Source organism: Amblyomma maculatum, chromosome 1 (genome assembly GCF_055883805.1).
Source record: "Amblyomma maculatum isolate TAMU_Amacu chromosome 1, ASM5588380v1, whole genome shotgun sequence".
NCBI classification, from domain to species: domain Eukaryota; kingdom Metazoa; phylum Arthropoda; class Arachnida; order Ixodida; family Ixodidae; genus Amblyomma; species Amblyomma maculatum.
In genome coordinates, this window is record NC_139344.1 from 23,731,422 (window position 1) to 23,749,361 (window position 17,940).

At 49.5% G+C, this 17,940-nt stretch overlaps 2 protein-coding genes across 3 annotated transcripts in view; one reads left to right on the forward strand and one right to left on the reverse strand.

Moving 5' to 3' along the window:
- The window catches only part of LOC146201945 (scoloptoxin SSD20-like), a 45,289-nt gene extending 42,966 nt beyond the window's left edge, over positions 1 to 2,323 (reverse strand). The window contains exon 1 of the transcript XR_014703602.1: positions 2,199 to 2,323. The gene's annotated coding sequence lies outside the window, so the exon portion shown is untranslated. The remainder of the gene's footprint in view (positions 1 to 2,198) is intronic.
- LOC146201946 (alpha-(1,3)-fucosyltransferase C-like) overlaps positions 1 to 17,940 on the forward strand; it is a 33,261-nt gene that overhangs the window by 2,059 nt on the left and 13,262 nt on the right. Inside the window, exon 1 of one of the 2 annotated variants that reach the window (XM_084587867.1) lies at positions 9,767 to 9,986. The exons of the other annotated variant lie outside the window; for it this stretch is intronic. The gene's annotated coding sequence lies outside the window, so the exon portion shown is untranslated. Of the gene's footprint in view, positions 1 to 9,766; positions 9,987 to 17,940 lie in introns of those variants that run through there. 2 annotated transcript variants of the gene reach the window in all.

Sequence of the window (17,940 nt, forward strand, 5' to 3'; positions counted from 1 at the left end):
AGCATGCACAGAGACCGGCACGACCTCATTTTTCTCATGACCTCGCACATTACACCATTATTTTCATTGGAGGCCACGGAGGGAGAGGAAAAGACAGATGGGACGTACAGGTGGGCAGAAACAGAAAGAGGAAGGAAAAAAAAAAAAAAAAGGCTGATGCAGCATACAGCGGTTAAACTTCTGACGGCCAAAAACAAAATAAAAATAAGCAAGCAAATAAAATGAGAACATTTCGCGTTGCCAGCCGGTCGGCATCAAGCCACAGGCAGGATACGACCAGCTTTGAAATGCAGCATATTGCTGTCTTCAATGAAGAAACATTGTTTAAGTGTATCGGTAGCACAAGTGGCCAGCAAAGGTAAGACAATATATAATGCGAGAAATATGTTCACTGCAAATCTCTGAAGGCACTCCACCGACTCGAATGCAGGTTTAACGATAAAGAAAGACGTAGGACGACTAAACAGTTTCTAGGATGACTTGGTCGACTTCGGGATGGCATCCGTTCCCCTCCCTCTTCGGCCTCCATGAAGACGGAGCAGATACGAAAGCTGTTCGGCCATAATTTCTGAACGAAGCGGCTGGTTCTTTATTTTTCTCACGATCAAGCGATGAGGGATAATGCGGAAGATCTTTTTCCTGCACGACACTTTTTTCTTTCAGTTTCGTTTTCTTTAAATTACTTGCTTCAAGCTTTATATTCAGCTTCTAATATAGCACAGCCCTCCTCTGGAGGCTAAACGTATTTTAATGCTATTTATTAGATTGGTCAAGTTGAATATAATTGCGACGACCTTTGAAACTTTCTGCTTTTGTTCACGCCGCATTCCCGAAGGAATTTTTATTCAGACAGAGCGAATGCAGTTCACTGCAGACGATACAGCCGTGTTGAAAAAAAAAAAACGAATAAACTAAAAACACCGCAATTAAAAAGCCTTCAATTCATATTGGTGAGCCTTGGGATAATACAGTTTGTGAAAAAATTATATTATATTTGGGACATAAATTTATCATATAAAAAAAATATATAATATTCGGTTTATGTCAGATACGCTAAATGTTCGGTTGTAGTCGGAGAGAACATAACGGACTGCTTTATTCTGTAGGAACTCAAAGCGATTACATAGAGCTTGAGACCGAGGGGTCAAAATTAAAAACAAAAAAGCATATCCTAGTTCCAGCCTAACGAGGGCTTTTTTGTTGGTGCTAGAACAACGCAAATACAGATGGAGAAAACGCAACATACGGCCAGCCGCCGATAACACATTGTCGATAAGGACGCCCCAAATAAAGTGGAAGGTCGTAGGTGCACGCAGAAGAACCTGCGGAGAGCTGCAGTAATTGGGAACTGACCGGCGAGAATATAACTGCAAACCGCAGGCACCTCGCGAACCAAAGAGATCATATGCATGCCCTTAGAAGAACTGGTACCCTCAGCCGTTCAGGGCACCATGAAGATAACACAACAGGGTCATACTGAATACCATTGCAGTAGGATAAGATTTCCACCATCTTATATAAGGCGCAACCATGTGCACAAATATATATTGTTGAGGACAATTTTGAAGGCTCGTCACAGGCAGGGATTGTAAGGGCCCCAGTAAGATTCATAAAGGAACGCCAGGGAGATATAGATATTTAGGGATTTGTAGCTATCCAATATAAACGTAGAGATATCTACTCAACAAAAATTTTCTGCCAAGGTAATAAAAGATATATTTACACTCAGGTCTCAAGTTTAAGCAGCATACGACAGTGAAGTACGCTACCTAATTACCGAATGCTTTGTTGAAGTAAATGAAAACTTCATGACTGCTTTTTAAGGAGGGCAGATTAGAACATAAAATAAACGCAAGTAACAAGTTCAAGCGACTTAGTCTTGAACGCTCCGCCTTCTAGAATACGGGTTCGCGAGCCATGGTCTCGCCCGACGAGTGAAAAACCAAGTCTTTCTTAAAAATACCGGTTTATTCAGGATTAACAGAAAAGTATTAAATAAAAAAGAAACAGCATTGGACAAAACTGCGCTGAAAACATGCCGTCGAAGTGCGCGACAATGGACTATGAAGAATAAAACGGAACCTGGGTCAGGGCTTCACCGCGGCAACACAAAACACTGCGGCGCGAATAGGGCGAGTAATAGGGTCAAAGCGTTGACGACGGTACAAAAGCATTGCTTCTCGCGTGGCAGCACTCACGCTAATACTCCTAAGGCATTCTTGTAGGCACCGCTTCCGTCTTCGTCTGGTAGGACCCCGCTCCGTCGTCCGTGTACATCCATCCCGCCATCCTGGGACGCTGCCTGGCCGCCCATCGCTGTCCGGCCGCACAGCGAAAAAACCTCGAGCCTTCCTTCCGACGCACTTATCTACCTGCGGTTTCGCGCCGATAACATGCCGCCCCCGCTCCACTGGAGGCAGCTCGCTGATGCGTACTCGCGCTATCCGGACAAACACCAACATAAACAGGAAAAAAAAAAAAAAAACGCGCACGGTTTGAAACACTAAAAAGGGCTGTGGGGCCCCACACTCGCCCCATCTCACTTCCCGAGGCGTAAAACAAAAATAACGCGGGATAAGGACGGAACTGGTATGGCTGCTGGTGGGGCGCATGCTTGGAGGTATCCGCCGAGCGTGGGTAGCCGTAGTGCTTGGTAGGTCATCTGGTTTTATGTGGATAATGGACGGCCGTGGTAAGCTCGAAGATCGGCCACGTTCACTGGTCCGGTTTCTCGACCACCCTGCACATGGCGAATAAAGTAAGAAAGCCGAGACACGCAGACACGCGCTTTGTTACCGTGTAAGGGCCAGTCCATCGCGGAGCGAGAGATGCAGCAAACCCTTTTGATGCATCTCTTAGTGGATGCGTGCGGCGAAGGACTTTGTCGCCGACTGTGAACTCCAAAAGTCGCCTTCCCTTGTTTTACTGGTTGCAGTGTTCCAGGCGGGCAAGGTCGAAGTTTTCCCTTGCCTCCTTCAGAGTCTCAGCCAAGTGGCTGGAAAGATCATGCGCGAATATAGGACCCGGTAAATCAGAGCCATTCAGGGCATGCTCAATAGAAAACCTGAGCTCACGACCAAGGAGAATGGCCGCTGGCGTAAAACCGGTTGACCGGTTTACCGTGGTTCTTGTGGCGAAGGCTATCTCTTGGATACGAGCGTCCCAGTCCTTGTGCCGCTCCGTGAATGCCACCATCATAGTCTTGAGATTTCCATTCACTCGCTCTCTAATTTTTGTTTGAAGGTGGTAGGGCAAAGTCTTTTTGTGCTGCACGCCAAGAACTTTGGAGGTGTCACTGAATATCCTACCGGTGAAATATGTGGCATTATCAGTGATAAGCTGAGCTGGGAAACCAAAGCGGGTGAATGTTTCTAGTAGCTTATCCCAAATTATCTTAGAATCTAGCCTACTCAGGGGATACAATTCTACCCATTTCGAGAAATGATCAGTGATTACTAACAAGTAGCGATTCCCTTTCACTGATCTGGGATAGGGACCCATTATGCCGCAGGCTACGATTTCCCATGGGCATCGGCTCTTTACAGGTTGCGTGAGGCCCGGTAGTTTCCCTCCCCTCGGCTTCGCGGTCTCAAGTGCGGACGTATGTCAGGACATCCCTTCTCATGCGGGGCCATGTTGCGACGCGACACAATTTGTCATATGTTTTCTTGCCATCGCTGTGGCCTGCGAGGCGTGTATCGTGAAAGTATTCTAGAAAATGCTTGCGGAGGCCCTTAGGAACAACCACACAAAATGCGGACTCACCGCTCTCGGTGTCCGCAGCAGGAATATACCGCAGAGACAAGCCATCTCCTGCTTCCACGTAGCTGTCGTATCTTCCGTTAGGCGCCCGGCTCCCTGCAGGGTGTGCGCTGTTCGGTCTTTGACGTATCTGGTTGCACTGGTCGTCTTAGAGCTGAGCGTCGAGCAGCTGTTGACGGTACACCAGTGTGCCCCTGGTGTCTGCAGGAGCGGTCGCAGCATGGACCGCGGGTGCTCGCTCGCCCTCACCAGGAAGTGGAGCTCGGAACAGGGCATCGGCCACTTTGTTGAAAGTGCCTCTTCTGTATTGTACCCTGTAATTATACTTTTGGAGAGCGAGTGACCAGCGGGCTAGACGACCCTTGAAAGCCACGATAGGGCCTGGTGGTCGGTTTAAATAGTGAATTCGGCGCCATCCAAATACATGTCAAATTTCTTTAGTGCAAACACAATCGCGAGACACTCTTTCTCTGTCACAGTATAGTTCCTTTCCGGTCCCGTCAGTGTATGACTAGCAAACGCCAAAGTGCAAAGCTTTCCTTGATGTTCTTGAAGCAATATCGCACCAATTCCGTACTCAGTTGCAACCGTTTGTACTGTGAATGGCCGGTTAAGATCTGGAAGTCGCAGGCGTGCAGTATCCGCGATGGCTGCAGACAGTGAACGGAATGATCCCAGTTCTGCTTCTGTCCATGACCTGCGGCCACCCTTCCGGAGGAGCTGATGGAGGGGTCGTGTTAGGTCAGCGCAGTTCGGGATGTAGTGGCGGTAGAATCTCACCATGCCCAAGAAACGGTGGAGACTCTTTATGTTGGTTGGTGGTGGGAGCTGCAGAATGGCCTGAAGCTTCTCTTCATCCGAGCGAACTGTGCCCTGTTCCACAAGGAAACCAAGAAAGTTGATTGTGCTTGTCACCAACTGAACCTTGCCGGGGTTAATGGTGATGCCCGCATTCTGCATTCGTTGAAGGACATTGCTTAGATGAAGGAGATGCTATTTTAAGCTTTCTGAGAACACTACTACGTCATCCATGTAGGCCATAGCGTAGTTAAATTTAGCGTCTCCCAGCACAATATCCATTACACGTCGATAAGCAGCAGGTGAACTGCACAAACCGAAAGGCAATCTCACAGATTCGAACAGTCCCCGATAAATAATAAGGACACTGGGAAGCGAAGATAAACGCATGAGGACACTGGGAAGCGAAAACAAGTCCGTGACGAGCCTTTTCGGCTTCACCGTAGTTCCTTGAGTCCATACGCCTACGACGTGTACGAGCTGTACCGGATGCTGAAAAGGTGCTTCAGACTGAGCTGGCAAGCCAACTTCATGGTAAATGCTGCCAACCGCCTAAAGCGGCTACTAATACTGATCGATTCTTCCGTAATTCAGCCCTCGACCAGCAGTAGCAAACGTTGAATGAACAAATTTAAGTACCTTGGTTCACACTGCAGATGGGATCATCTTTATGCCTCCACCCACGAGCCCCGAAAGAAAGCGCCAAGGTGATAGATTCGTCACAGCGCGTAGATGCAAGGTTTATTCGCTTCGCTTTCTTCTATGCGAGCTGCTTGAAGAATGTGCATTGTTTTCAGATTTCATACAGGCAAGAGTAATTACGCGAATGTGATGTGCCTCCTGGAGAGCTTTCGGAGCTTTCCCCTTGGTCCTTGGTAAATGCTGCCAGCTATCACTACGCACTGCCGAAAAGACTGCACGGCCATAATTTCAGTGTTCATTTTCAATAGCTTCTCATTCATTATGGCATTTGGTTTGGTTTGGTTTGGTTTGTGGGATTTAAAGGGAAGCTGAAGCTGTTTTCAAATTGCATGAAATGCTGTGGTTGGGAAGAAAAGACCTCGAAAATCATATGTGTAAATTTTTTCTCGATTCTGTCCGTTAGAACAGCCGCAATCGCCTTTTAAAAACCCGCCGCGGACACGCCCCCGTCGCCTCCGGAAGCGCCGGGTTGGGGGATGGCAAAATTGGAGAGCTGGCGGAAGTGACGCCATTCACGGGGAGCTGGCCGGCCGTCCTGCCCGTCCCGCATTGCTTGCTCCGCTGCGTCTCGCGCTTTGGCGTGGCGAACGACGATTCAACGTAATCCTTTGCTAGTGCCGTTTGTTTTTGCTAGTTCGAGCGTTCTGTGTGGAGTGGGTGTAGCGACAAGTGGCCATCATGCCGTCGTTCTGCGCATCATCCGGCTGCGCGAACACTGGCGGCCGGGACGATGTGGTGTTTCACACGTTTCCAAAGGACAAGAAACTTTCAGCGCGGTGGGTCTCTGCCTTGAAGAGGAAAAATTCGTACCTACGAAATCAACTGTGTTGTGCTCGAACTATTTCCGTGACAGTGACTATTATCGGAGCTTGGGAACGATGCGAATTCCAATTAAATCAGCGCGACTGAAGCCCGGAGTAGTTCCGTCAGTGTTCCCGCACAACAATAACGCCTCGCCACCTCCAAGAGCGGCCTTCGCCAAAAGAAAGCCGCGCCAAAATTCACCTAGCTCTCCACTCTACTACATCTCGTAGGACGACAGAAGAAAAAAAAAATACAGGGGTGCACTTAATAGCACACACGAATAGCTTCCTTTGTCATCTCTTTACACTGCAGTCCAGCAGTGAACTCACTAAACAGGTTTGGCGCTCTTTCGTAGTAATAAAAGGCCTTCGGATGTAAGTAGGCACCGTGCTCTAAATAGATGAAAAACAAATGCTTTACCTCGCGTGACTCGTGTAGGCATGCCGGCGTTTTGAATTCGATATTACAGGTGTCTGGTGTTTCGGCTGTTATGCAACAGCCAGTAAGCAACAGCGTTTCGACGTGATTTACTTTATTACCACTTGCACATCTATCTCGCAAAGATATGTAAAAACAAGCACCTACGCAAAACATAGGTACCAGAGGAGATTTCCAACCCGTGAAAATGTCGCAGCGTCACTTTCTCCATCGGCGCACACCGCGGCGTCGTTGGTTCCGCCGTTTTCTGCAGCCGCTGATGGCTCGAACATATATGGCGAGAGTCCAAACTGTTCACTACTGCCCGCACTATCCATAATTTTCAAGACTAGGCCTTCCAGCCAACTGAAGCAACGCGCTAGCAACGCACTACGCAGCAACGCCGTCGGTGCAGGCCGGAGACCCGCGGGACACCCGTAGATGACGTCACGACGGTCCCGACCACTCACAGGCGACAGTGGCGTTCGCTCGGCGCCCTGAGGCGCTGGCGCGCGTTTTCTTTTAAAAACAGCTGTTTGCGTTTATTTAAGCCCTTTTTTAATGCGATATCCTTGTTCAGTGGACCAAAAACAACTAAATGCTGCCGAAAACTCAATTTTTTCGAAAAGTACTTCAGCTTCCCTTTAACGTCCCAAAGCGACTCAGGCTATGAGAGACGCCGGAGTGGAGGGCTCCGAAAATTTCGACCCACGGGTGCTCTTTAACGTACACTGACATCGCACAGCACACGGGCGCTTTGCTTATCGCCTCCATCGAAAAGCGGCGCCGATGCCGGGATTCGATCCCGCATCCTTGGGCATAGTAGTCGAGCGCCATAACCACTGCGCCACCCAGGCGGGTACAATAACATTTAAAGAAACGATGCTGCAGATAAACTTCATCGTAAGGGCCGCACGCTGCGGTTGACTTTCAAAGATCCGCATGGTACTCAAATGTTTATGGATGATTTTCGGTCCCTGTTTTCTCCAGTGCAGCAGCAATAGCGTCATCCGAGGCGTCAGTCAAATTGAAATCACCTTGGCTACATCGCACCCGCACGAGGTCAGTACGGACTCCGGAGTCCGCTGCGGGGACTTCTTTTCTTGATACGGTCGTCGATCTGGTTAGAGCGATTGTCAAAATAAACTTTGAGAGCACTGCGGAGACCTGCATTGGAGAAATGCGAAAGCATCATGTCCGTTGGCTGCTCTTTACTAACTCCTAGAGTATCATAACTCGGCACTTTTGAGAGTCATGACTAGACACTTATAATGGTCATGACTTCAACCTACACAAGTCGTGGACTCCGTCGTCATGCACATTGGATCTCCGATCTGACTGACTCATGACAAGTGACTATGACTCACGATTAAACAATAAAAACACATTACATGACTAGGCATGACACGACATTTATATGTCATTTGTCATTACATACACGTTCATGACTCCTAATCTCATCTTTATGTGACGTCATAGCACACTTTACATTTTGCTTCTACGCTTTGCGGACACGTTTCCGCAAACATAGCCAAGTAAGGTTTTCGCCTTAACAATATAGGCTCATGGGCATCAAAATGGGAACTTGCACACGGCTTTCATAAAGCCTCCAACGACGGGCAGGCATCCGGCCTCAGAAGTGGCGTCTAAAGCATGATACGTATACCTGTATGCGCACGCTCTCGTAAAATAAGGGCCATTTGTTTAAACTACACCAGCTACACCCGTGCAGCAAAAATCTATTGCAGGTATAGGAGATTTCGTACAGTGGCGTAGCTGGTGTAGGCTAAACAAATAGCCCTATAATCGCCATGAGCGCAGTTATGTAGATATAACTGTACCTAAGTAGACTTGGCGTTATGTACACGGTTGTGTAGGAAGCGAAGTCACAACTTTGACATCGTAATACACCGAGCAGTTTTTTCTTTGTTTCATGGGAATTGAGCATAAGGGGATGAAATACGGCACCGCAGATACAGTGCATACCTCATACTAGCTGGAGTACGCTGTGATATTTCGCAAAACGGCTGACTTAACTACTTTTTTTCAGCCAGAAATAATTAGAAAATTAATACTAAGAAAGAAGAAAGTAAATATTATACTTTTTTTTTTCTTTTTCTGAATTTCAAAGGCCATGTGTAACTTCAAAGCAGAAAGCGGTTCAGGAATTCTTCGTATATACGAAAGATTCCGGAATCGATTTCTGAAAATATACATCTGTTTGTTTCATAAATACTGATGTTTCAATGCTACAATTTCTGACCACTCTGGCACAATTTTGCATAAATTTGCATAAATATTTTGTAGATGCCCGTAAACAAATATCTGTCCGGTTTTGTTTTCGTCTGCAGAAGGTAATAAATTGGCTTCCTGGACACCCGTATCTACCCCTTAGGCTGGAAAATGTTTGCTTTCGAATCGCTAAATTAAAGTGGCTCCTGAAAGATTAACATTGGTTTCAAACACCATTGTCCGGGCCTTTAGCTGAAAAAAAAAAAAAAAAAAAAACGGAAATGCTGCATTCGCCCACGCGCTGGGCTTGAACGACTGCCGCCCATGCGAACGCAACTCTGGGATTATTTTTGTTACTTGCAACTGTGATCGATGTTCCCATTAGTAGGCGCTACACTTACTGCTGAGGCCCTCTAGTCGCTTTGGCAGCCGCGACGAACACATTTGGATTGCCGTAACTTGAGAGTTTTATCTCAAGGAATGCAATAGGAACTAATCGTACGCCACAAGTAATGCACTTTTTGCGGCGCAAAAAAAGAAAAAAAAAAGTGTTTAGGCCTCCGCCAAGACCAGTTCTCCATTATGAAGCATCTCTGATTTCGCTGGAAGAGCGCCGCATATTATATTACCAAGCATATCTGCTCTCTCTCTCTCTCTTTCTCTCTCAGTGTTTGGTTTCTTTTCGAAATAATAGAAACAAACAGTAGCAGGCGCTCTATATCCTATCTTAGAATCAGTGAAGAAATCTGCGCGCTTTATACTCGACTATACCAAGCGTGGTCCTTGCCTAAGAACAGTAACCTCAGTATATATGATTAAAAAGGGAAAGCGTAGGAGAAGATACGCAGATTGCTTAAAAATACCGGCCTCGCGGAAGCTGCTGACTGAGGAAGCCCAGGTTGTGGGTCAAAGGAAGGAAGGAGCTCATCCGAGCGGCTGCGCGCGAAGCGGAAGGGTGAAGGGCAAGATGGAGTGAGAAAGACAAGAAGCACTTCACGTGCTCCGTATCTCTTTCCGGACGGCACGTCTGCTTCCTGCTATTTCAAGATCGCAGTGCTCCTACAGGAGACGCCAGCAACGGGCGGATCGCGTTTTTTGGTGTGTTTTTTTGCGTAGCAAAGTTCCGCGGGCTCAGACGCCACCAGACGCGTGTTCGGACGTCGCGTGGGGCAGTCGTCTCATCACCGCCTGTAACCTCAATTGCCATCAAAATGTGACTCAGTACTTCACCTGCACCAGCTACAGTTTGCCGACGGCTTGCGGCTAACAAAGTAAGCTTCTGTCTTCATGAGGCTTGGGCGTAAGTTTTTGACGCATTCATTTAATGCGTGCATCCTCTAGCGGGGTTTAGTATTTTGTACCTATAATCTCTTGCGCGATTCGCTCGCGTTAAAGTAAAAATTGCTGCTCGCGGTAAGCGCAGAATCGAGGCCAACTTAGAAGATTTTTTTTTTTTCAGATACTCACGACGACAGCCCTATCACAGTTTTTATGCGAGCAAAATCCAAAATATGACAGTAAACGGAGTTTCGTGGTTTTGTTTCTTGAGGTAACAGCGCGGAACGTGGACGGGAGCACAAGATTAGAAGACGACACAACGAGCGCTGTTTTGTTTCCGCTTGTCCTGCAGCAAACGCATTTATGGCCCAGATATTTACATTCGAAGTTGAGGAAGCGATTTTTTTTTTTTTCAACCGCTGTGATTCAAACTCAGTGTTCCCATATGATAGTATAGGGGAAAAATACTCCAATTATGACGGAAACGCGGTTTTTGTGATTGCTAGCACGCGGTGAGCGGTGCGCTCTAACAGTAGCTGAAATAAAAGCTGCGCTGGCCGGAGGCATCGCTTCGTTTGCACCAGCCATAGGTATACCGTTCCCACAGCGACAACAAAGTTGTCGTGATGAACTCCGGCCTGCACTTAAACGACCTCGGCCCCATAGAGGCTGCGTTGTTGTTTATTTCTTTTTTTTTTTATGGCTGAGGTGGCTCGAGTAGCAGGATATCAAGAATGTCCGAGCGCCGACATGACTGGCAGCAAGCGAAGCTACGAGAGTGCCCTCTGACATCGCAGAGCCCCCATCATAGCTGAGGAGTAAAGAGTGCTACGCATGGGGCGTTTTTTTAACGGTGCATTTTTGCTGCTGGTGGCTACTTTGCACCAATGTGGCTGCTTTACGACCCTGTCTGGCAGTGAAAATTTCAATTTGGCTCCCAGGCTATACTTCGAACGTTTCTTTTTGACGAATTTAGTAGCCACGGATACAATATCAAGCAAATAAAGAGAAGTCATCATTTCTAAGCTTTCCTGTCGTGTTAGACGATGAATGCTTGTTGAACTCGAGAGTTGGGATGGTCAGTACCGACAGAACTTTGCGCAGCACCGCTTTACACGCTTGTATATGCTCCTTAATTGAGGTTGACGCGGTGGATGTTTACACCTCGAGTAGCTCACTCCAAAGTTGTGAGCAATTGCTTCTCCTCAGAGCTCGTGGGAAGCTAATGTACGCGTTACGCCAAACTGACGCGCCAGATAACTCTGTGAGTGGCAAGAACTACGTGCGCGCTGAGACGACGATATAACAGTGAGAACTAAGAAAGTGTATTACATTATGAGATATCTCTGCCAACTGGGATGCTTATTAAAGATGCGGGACATCGGTAACACCGCCTAACAGGCAGCTAAAATATTCAGCATGCATGCACTAGGGCAATCGCTTAGCGGCGATAGCAATTTCAACGCCCAAGAAGTTTATCTGTTAAAAACAATGGTTACGTGACACAAGTAATAGTAATGCGAGACGCTTCAGCACTTGACGTGGCCTAGTGGAAAGCCTCCGAAAGGTTGAGGTTAAAATCCGGAGCGACACTGTTGTCGAAACTTAAAAAGTACCCGGGGTATTTTAAAACCTACAACTCTGTTTATTTTTTCTTTTTTTTTTTTTTCGTCTTTCCTTTTCTCTCCCAGCAACAAAAGTGGAGCGTTGTACGGGGCTTGCCTGTATCTTCAGCTCTGCCCGGTCTCTGCACGTTCATTCCGCACAGTAAAGCGATATACCCTACCCTGTATAAATTTATCCTGTACCCTGCATTGATACCAAATTTTTCAATAGGAAAGCGCTGGTCGAGGCGGCCGGATGAACGGAAAAATTTAATTGTCCGACGGATACAAGGTAGTCGCGCACAGCTCACCTCCCGCCTAAGCAACGGCCTTTAGCCCTTGAGCTTCGGCGGCAGTTTCAGCCAGTCGGATTAGTTGAGTCTCCGGGTCGGCGCTGAACAGTAGTGTCTCCCAGTGTTCATAGTCTTCAATGAATTGACTCGCTTGTGGAGCTAGAGCGCAGTTCCAGATAATATTGCCGCGAAACCTTCAAAACGGTATTTGTTGTTTTTTAACAGCCGCCGGCATACAGGCTTATCACTCTGATTCTGGACCGCGTATCAGTTCCGTAATCTTTGTTTGTTACTGCTCGATGTCGCGAGTCACACCTTTATCAGTTTTGTTGTAGCGCAAGACGCACCGAGATCTGTCTCGAAGGTTCCGGCCACTCGCTTGTCTTTCCACAATGTTCCAGCCCGTGCGGGTAGCTGTTTGCGACGTTATCTAGATTCTTCTGTGCAGCCTTTAAATTGAGCGTTGCTGAGTGTGACGAGCATTCTTTGTTCGACGATCGACGAGCACGTTTGTTTCTATCGCCGCCGCCGAGTTGCTTAGTTATTTTGCGGGCGCAAGTCAGCCCAAATAAAGAGTATCTTTAGTGCAATCATCGACCCCTTCATTTGAGTCGCCAACCTCGTCACCACTACGTGACATCTGGTGGAGGTGCTGCCTTTTATCCTTCAAGCGAAGACCCAAGCCGTGTTCCTGTCGCCCTGGAAGACCAGCCTACAGGTCACCGAGCCAGCCGCCGACTTCAAGGCTTACAGCCAGAGCACGGTCTGCTACCTGACCCCATTCGATTTCGGAAGACATCGACGCTGACAATGGCCCAGCCTACAGCACCGGTTGTTTTCGTTCAACCCCGTGAGCCCCCCTGCTTCCATGGACGACCGGACGAAGATGCAGAAGACTGGATGGACCTTTTCGACCGAGTTGCAGAATTCAATGGTTGGAATGACGCCGCGAAACTCAGGCAAGTCTACTTTGTTCTTCAAGGACATGCCCGAGTTTGGTTCGAAAATCATGAGGCAGCTATGAAGGATTGGGAGATTTTCAAGGAAGCGTTTCTGACTGCCTTTTCAAGCGCCGTCCGAAAGGAAAGAGCCCAGGCCCTCCTTCAGTCAAGACTTCAACTCCCTAACGAGCCTGTCTTGGCGTATGTTGAGGAGATGAAGCGCCTCTTTCGCCGCGCCGACCCTAATATGACCGAAGGTGAGCAAGTCAAACTTCTATTGCGAGGCGTTAAAGAGTCGCTCTTTGCGGGTCTTGTGCGAAATCCGCCAAGAACTGTGGCGGAATTTGAAACGGAGGCGTCTACTATTGAGAAGATGTTGGCCACCCGAACGCGCCACTACGAGCGACCACTTCAGCCGGACTGCTCAATCCACTACCCCAGCGCATCTACAAGCGGAGAGAACCTTCGGGACCTCGTCCGGGAGATCGTGCGAGAGGAGCTCCGCCGACTGATGCCATCATCGCAACAACCGCAGGTGGCGACGCTCGCGGACGTCGTCCGTGAAGAAGTCCAGCAGGCGCTGGGCGTTCCTCAAGCGACGGCTGCGACTGTTCCAGCACACGAGGCAACAGCGATGAACTACGCTGGTGCATTACGTCGCCCTCCGCCCCGACGTGATGACTTTCCGAGCCCTCGCCGCAACCGTCCTGTTCCTGAAAACCGCCCCTTGGCCCCCGCCCGCCAAGCCTACCAACGACCCCCAAACCCCAGGAAGTGCGACGCCTGGAGGACTGCAAACAACCGGCCATTATGCTTCCACTGCGGTGAGGCCGGCCACATTCTGCGCCACTGCCCGTACCGACGAATCGGCCTCCGCGGATTTGCAGTCGACGCTCCACGACCACGCCCAGGTGAACGACCACAAGAAATTGACAACTATCTGCGTAGCGGTGAGATTGCGCCACCAATCCGTCGATTCAGGTCTCCATCGCCGTACAGGGCCCGCTTTGCGTCGCCAGGCCGTGCCTATGATGAGAGCATGCGCGGAAGGTCCCCAAGCCCGCGCAGGGGAAACTAAACAGAGCAACCTTTGGAGGTGAGGTTGCTCAACGACGAAAAGACGAACATCCTCCGCCGCCGACGACCACTAACGACGACGCAGCCATTTCACCGCCGCTCTACACGACGTCATCGACGACATCACGACCATACTGCAAGCAGACCACGCCGCCCAGCGCAGTAACTACGGTATGCCCCGGCCATGACCTGAAGAAACGACGGAGCCGAGATCGGACACTAAGGCCCACGTGCAATGCGAGGACGCGAACAAGTGACCTTGAAGTTGATATCGACGGTCGCAGAGTCACTGCCCTAGTAGACACCGGAGCTGACTATTCAGTCATCAGCGGACCGTTAGCCTCTCAGCTCAGAAAAGTTACCACCGCTTGGGATGGCCCGCTCATTCGCACCGCAGGTGGCAACCTGATTACTCCATCGGGACGATGCACTGCAAGAATAACCGTAAATGGGCGTACTTACCCCACCAGCTTTGTGGTCTTGCAGCAGTGCTCCCGCGACGTGATTTTAGGCATGGACTTCCTAAATGAACATAGGGCTATCATCGACCTGCGATCCAAGCTCATCAAGCTCTCTGCAGACAAAGCCATTCCTGCTACGACGACGTCGATGCAACACATCGCTCTAAACATCCTCGATGAAGAATTGACCGTCCCGCCCCGATCAAGCATCGCAGTCTGCGTAGGTAGCGCAAACATCGAAACCGCTGAAGGCATCGTCGAAGGAAATATCCAATTGCTCTTAGAACGAGGTGTCGGTATCGCAAGAGGCATCGCGAAATTCCGGAGAGGTCAAACTCAGGTGCTGGTAACAAACTTCACCGAAGAATACCGGCATCTCAACAAGGGCACGACGATCGCTTTTCTCGACGAATTAGCCGACCTCAAAGATGTATTCGCCCTCCACGACCAAACGCTGGAAGACTCACCAGACCAATTCCGTCAGCCCAAATTTGACATCAACCCGGCATTGACCCACAGCAGGAAAGACCAGATTCTTAGTCTTCTTCGAAGCTACTGGGAGTGCTTCTCGTCATCATCGAAGGTACAACAAACACCACTGGCCAAGCACCGCATTATAACGGACGAACACGCCCGACCTCTGCGCCAAAGCCCTTATCGTGTATCGCCGCGAGAACGCCAGGCCATTCGCGATCAAGTTGAGGAAATGCTACGTGATGACGTAATCCAGCCCTCGAGCAGCCCCTGGGCGGCACCAGTCGTTTTGGTCAAGAAGAAAGACAGCACACTTCGCTTCTGCGTTGATTACCGCCGCTTGAATAGCGTAACGAAGAAGGATGTCTACCCGCTTCCCCGCATCGACGACACTCTCGACCGGCTCTGCAAAGCAAGGTACTTCTCATCGATGGACCTGAAGAGCGGATATTGGCAAATTGAGGTCGACGAAAGAGATCGCGAAAAGACCGCATTCATCACACCGGACGGCCTTTATGAGTTCAAGGTGATGCCATTTGGCCTCTGCTCCGCACCAGCCACGTTTCAACGAGTAATGGACACAGTCCTGGCAGGCTTGAAGTGGCAAATTTGTTTGGTATATTTGGACGACGTTGTTGTCTTCTCGTCAAACTTTGAAGACCACCTAAAACGACTACAGACAGTGCTGGAAGCCATCAAGTCATCGGGGCTAACGCTAAAAGCAGAGAAGTGTCACTTCGCCTACGAAGAACTCCGTTTCCTAGGTCACATCGTTAGCAAGGACGGTATTCGCCCAGACCCGGAGAAAACAGCTGCAATCGCACAATTCCCACCGCCCGCCGACAAGAAAGCTGTGCGCCGATTCCTTGGGCTGTGCGCTTATTATCGACGATTTGTCAGAAACTTTTCGCGGATCGCCGAACCGTTGACGCAGCTTACAAAGGCTGACGTACCTTTTAAATGGGAAGCGCCGCAAGGAGAAGCCTTCGACGAACTTAAGCGCCGCCTGCAATGCCCTCCTGTACTTGGCCACTTTGATGAAAACGCCGAGACCGAAATTCACACCGACGCGAGCAGTCTAGGCCTAGGAGCCATTCTCGTCCAGAAGACTGCCGGACAGGAAAAAGTAATCGCCTACGCTAGCAGGTCTCTCACAAAAGCCGAAGTCAATTACTCGACGACCGAGAAGGAGTGCCTTGCGATCATCTGGGCTACTTCTAAGTTTCGTCCATACCTATACGGCCGACCATTCAAGGTGGTAAGCGACCATCACGCGCTCTGCTGGCTGGCTAATTTGAAAGATCCTTCCGGCCGCCTTGCCAGATGGAGCCTACGACTTCAAGAATTTGACATGACTGTAGTCTATAAGTCGGGCCGGAAGCATTCCGACGCAGACTGCTTATCCCGCGCTCCGGTCGATGCTCCCCCGAAGGACGATGACGACGACGCCTTTTTGGGACCGGTAAGCGCCAGCAGTTTCGCAGAACAACAGCGATCAGACCCTGAGCTGAAAGCGCTAGCCGATTACTTGGAAGGAAAGACCGCTTCCCCTCCTGGTGTGTTCAGGCGACATTTATCATCCTTCACGTTAAACAATGGCCTCCTCGTGAAGAAGAACTTCGCACCTAACAAGACCGCGCAGCTTCTCGTAGTGCCTAAAACCCTTCGGCAAGAAATTCTGCAGGCGTTGCACGATGAGCCCACAGCAGGCCACCTCGGATTTGCGCGCACATTGCGTCGAATCCAGGAGAAGTATTACTGGCCGCGACTGCCTGCCGAAGTTGCCCACTACGTGAAGACGTGTCGTGAGTGCCAAAGACGCAAGACGCCGCCGAACAGACCAGCAGGACTACTAAACCCGATTCCGCCCCCAATCGTGCCCTTTCAACAAATTGGGATGGATCTCCTCGGCCCCTTTCCATCTTCGTCTATGGGTAACAAGTGGATCATCGTGGCCACTGACTACCTTACCCGTTACGCCGAAGCAAGAGCACTACCAAATGGTACCGCGGCAGAAGTCGCCAAATTTTTTGTCGAACAAATTCTCTTGCGACACGGCGCCCCAGAAGTGCTCATCACGGACAGGGGAACGGCGTTTACGGCAGAGTTGACGCAAGCCATCCTGGAATACAGTCAAACAAGCCATCGACGAACAACTGCGTACCATCCCCAGACCAATGGCCTTACGGAGCGCCTGAACAAAACGATCGCGGACATGATCGCTATGTACGTCGACGCTGAACACAAGACCTGGGACGCCATCTTGCCGTACGTGATCTTCGCGTATAACACGGCAGTCCAGGAAACGACCAGAGCGACCCCGTTTAAGCTTGTGTACGGCAGGGAGCCCACGACGACGCTCGACGCAATGCTGCCGCACGTAACCAGCGAAGACAACCTTGACGTCGCCGCCTACCTGCAGCGTGCAGAGGAAGCCCGACGACTCGCACGGCTGCGTATTAAAGACCAACAGCGCACCGACAGCCGACGATACAATTTACGACGACGCCACGCAGAGTACAATCCAGGAGACCAAGTGTGGGTTTGGACACTAATTCGCCGTCGCGGATTAAGTGAAAAGTTGTTGCGTCGATACTTTGGGCCATACAAAATCCTTCGCCGCGTCGGACCATTGGACTATGAAGTCATTCCCGACGGAACATCAGCATCACAACGGCGACGCGCACGCCCAGAAATTGTACATGTTGTACGACTGAAGCCATATTACGCGCGTTAAAGAATCTGTGGTGTTTAAACTTTGCAGTGTTTATGTTTAAGTTCCTTTGTTTTGAACATCGAGGCGATGTTTTTTTAAGGGGGGAGTAATGCCGCGAAACCTTCAAAACGGTATTTGTTGTTTTTTAACAGCCGCCGGCATACAGGCTTATCACTCTGATTCTGGACCGCGTATCAGTTCCGTAATCTTTGTTTGTTACTGCTCGATGTCGCGAGTCACACCTTTATCAGTTTTGTTGTAGCGCAAGACGCACCGAGATCTGTCTCGAAGGTTCCGGCCACTCGCTTGTCTTTCCACAATGTTCCAGCCCGTGCGGGTAGCTGTTTGCGACGTTATCTAGATTCTTCTGTGCAGCCTTTA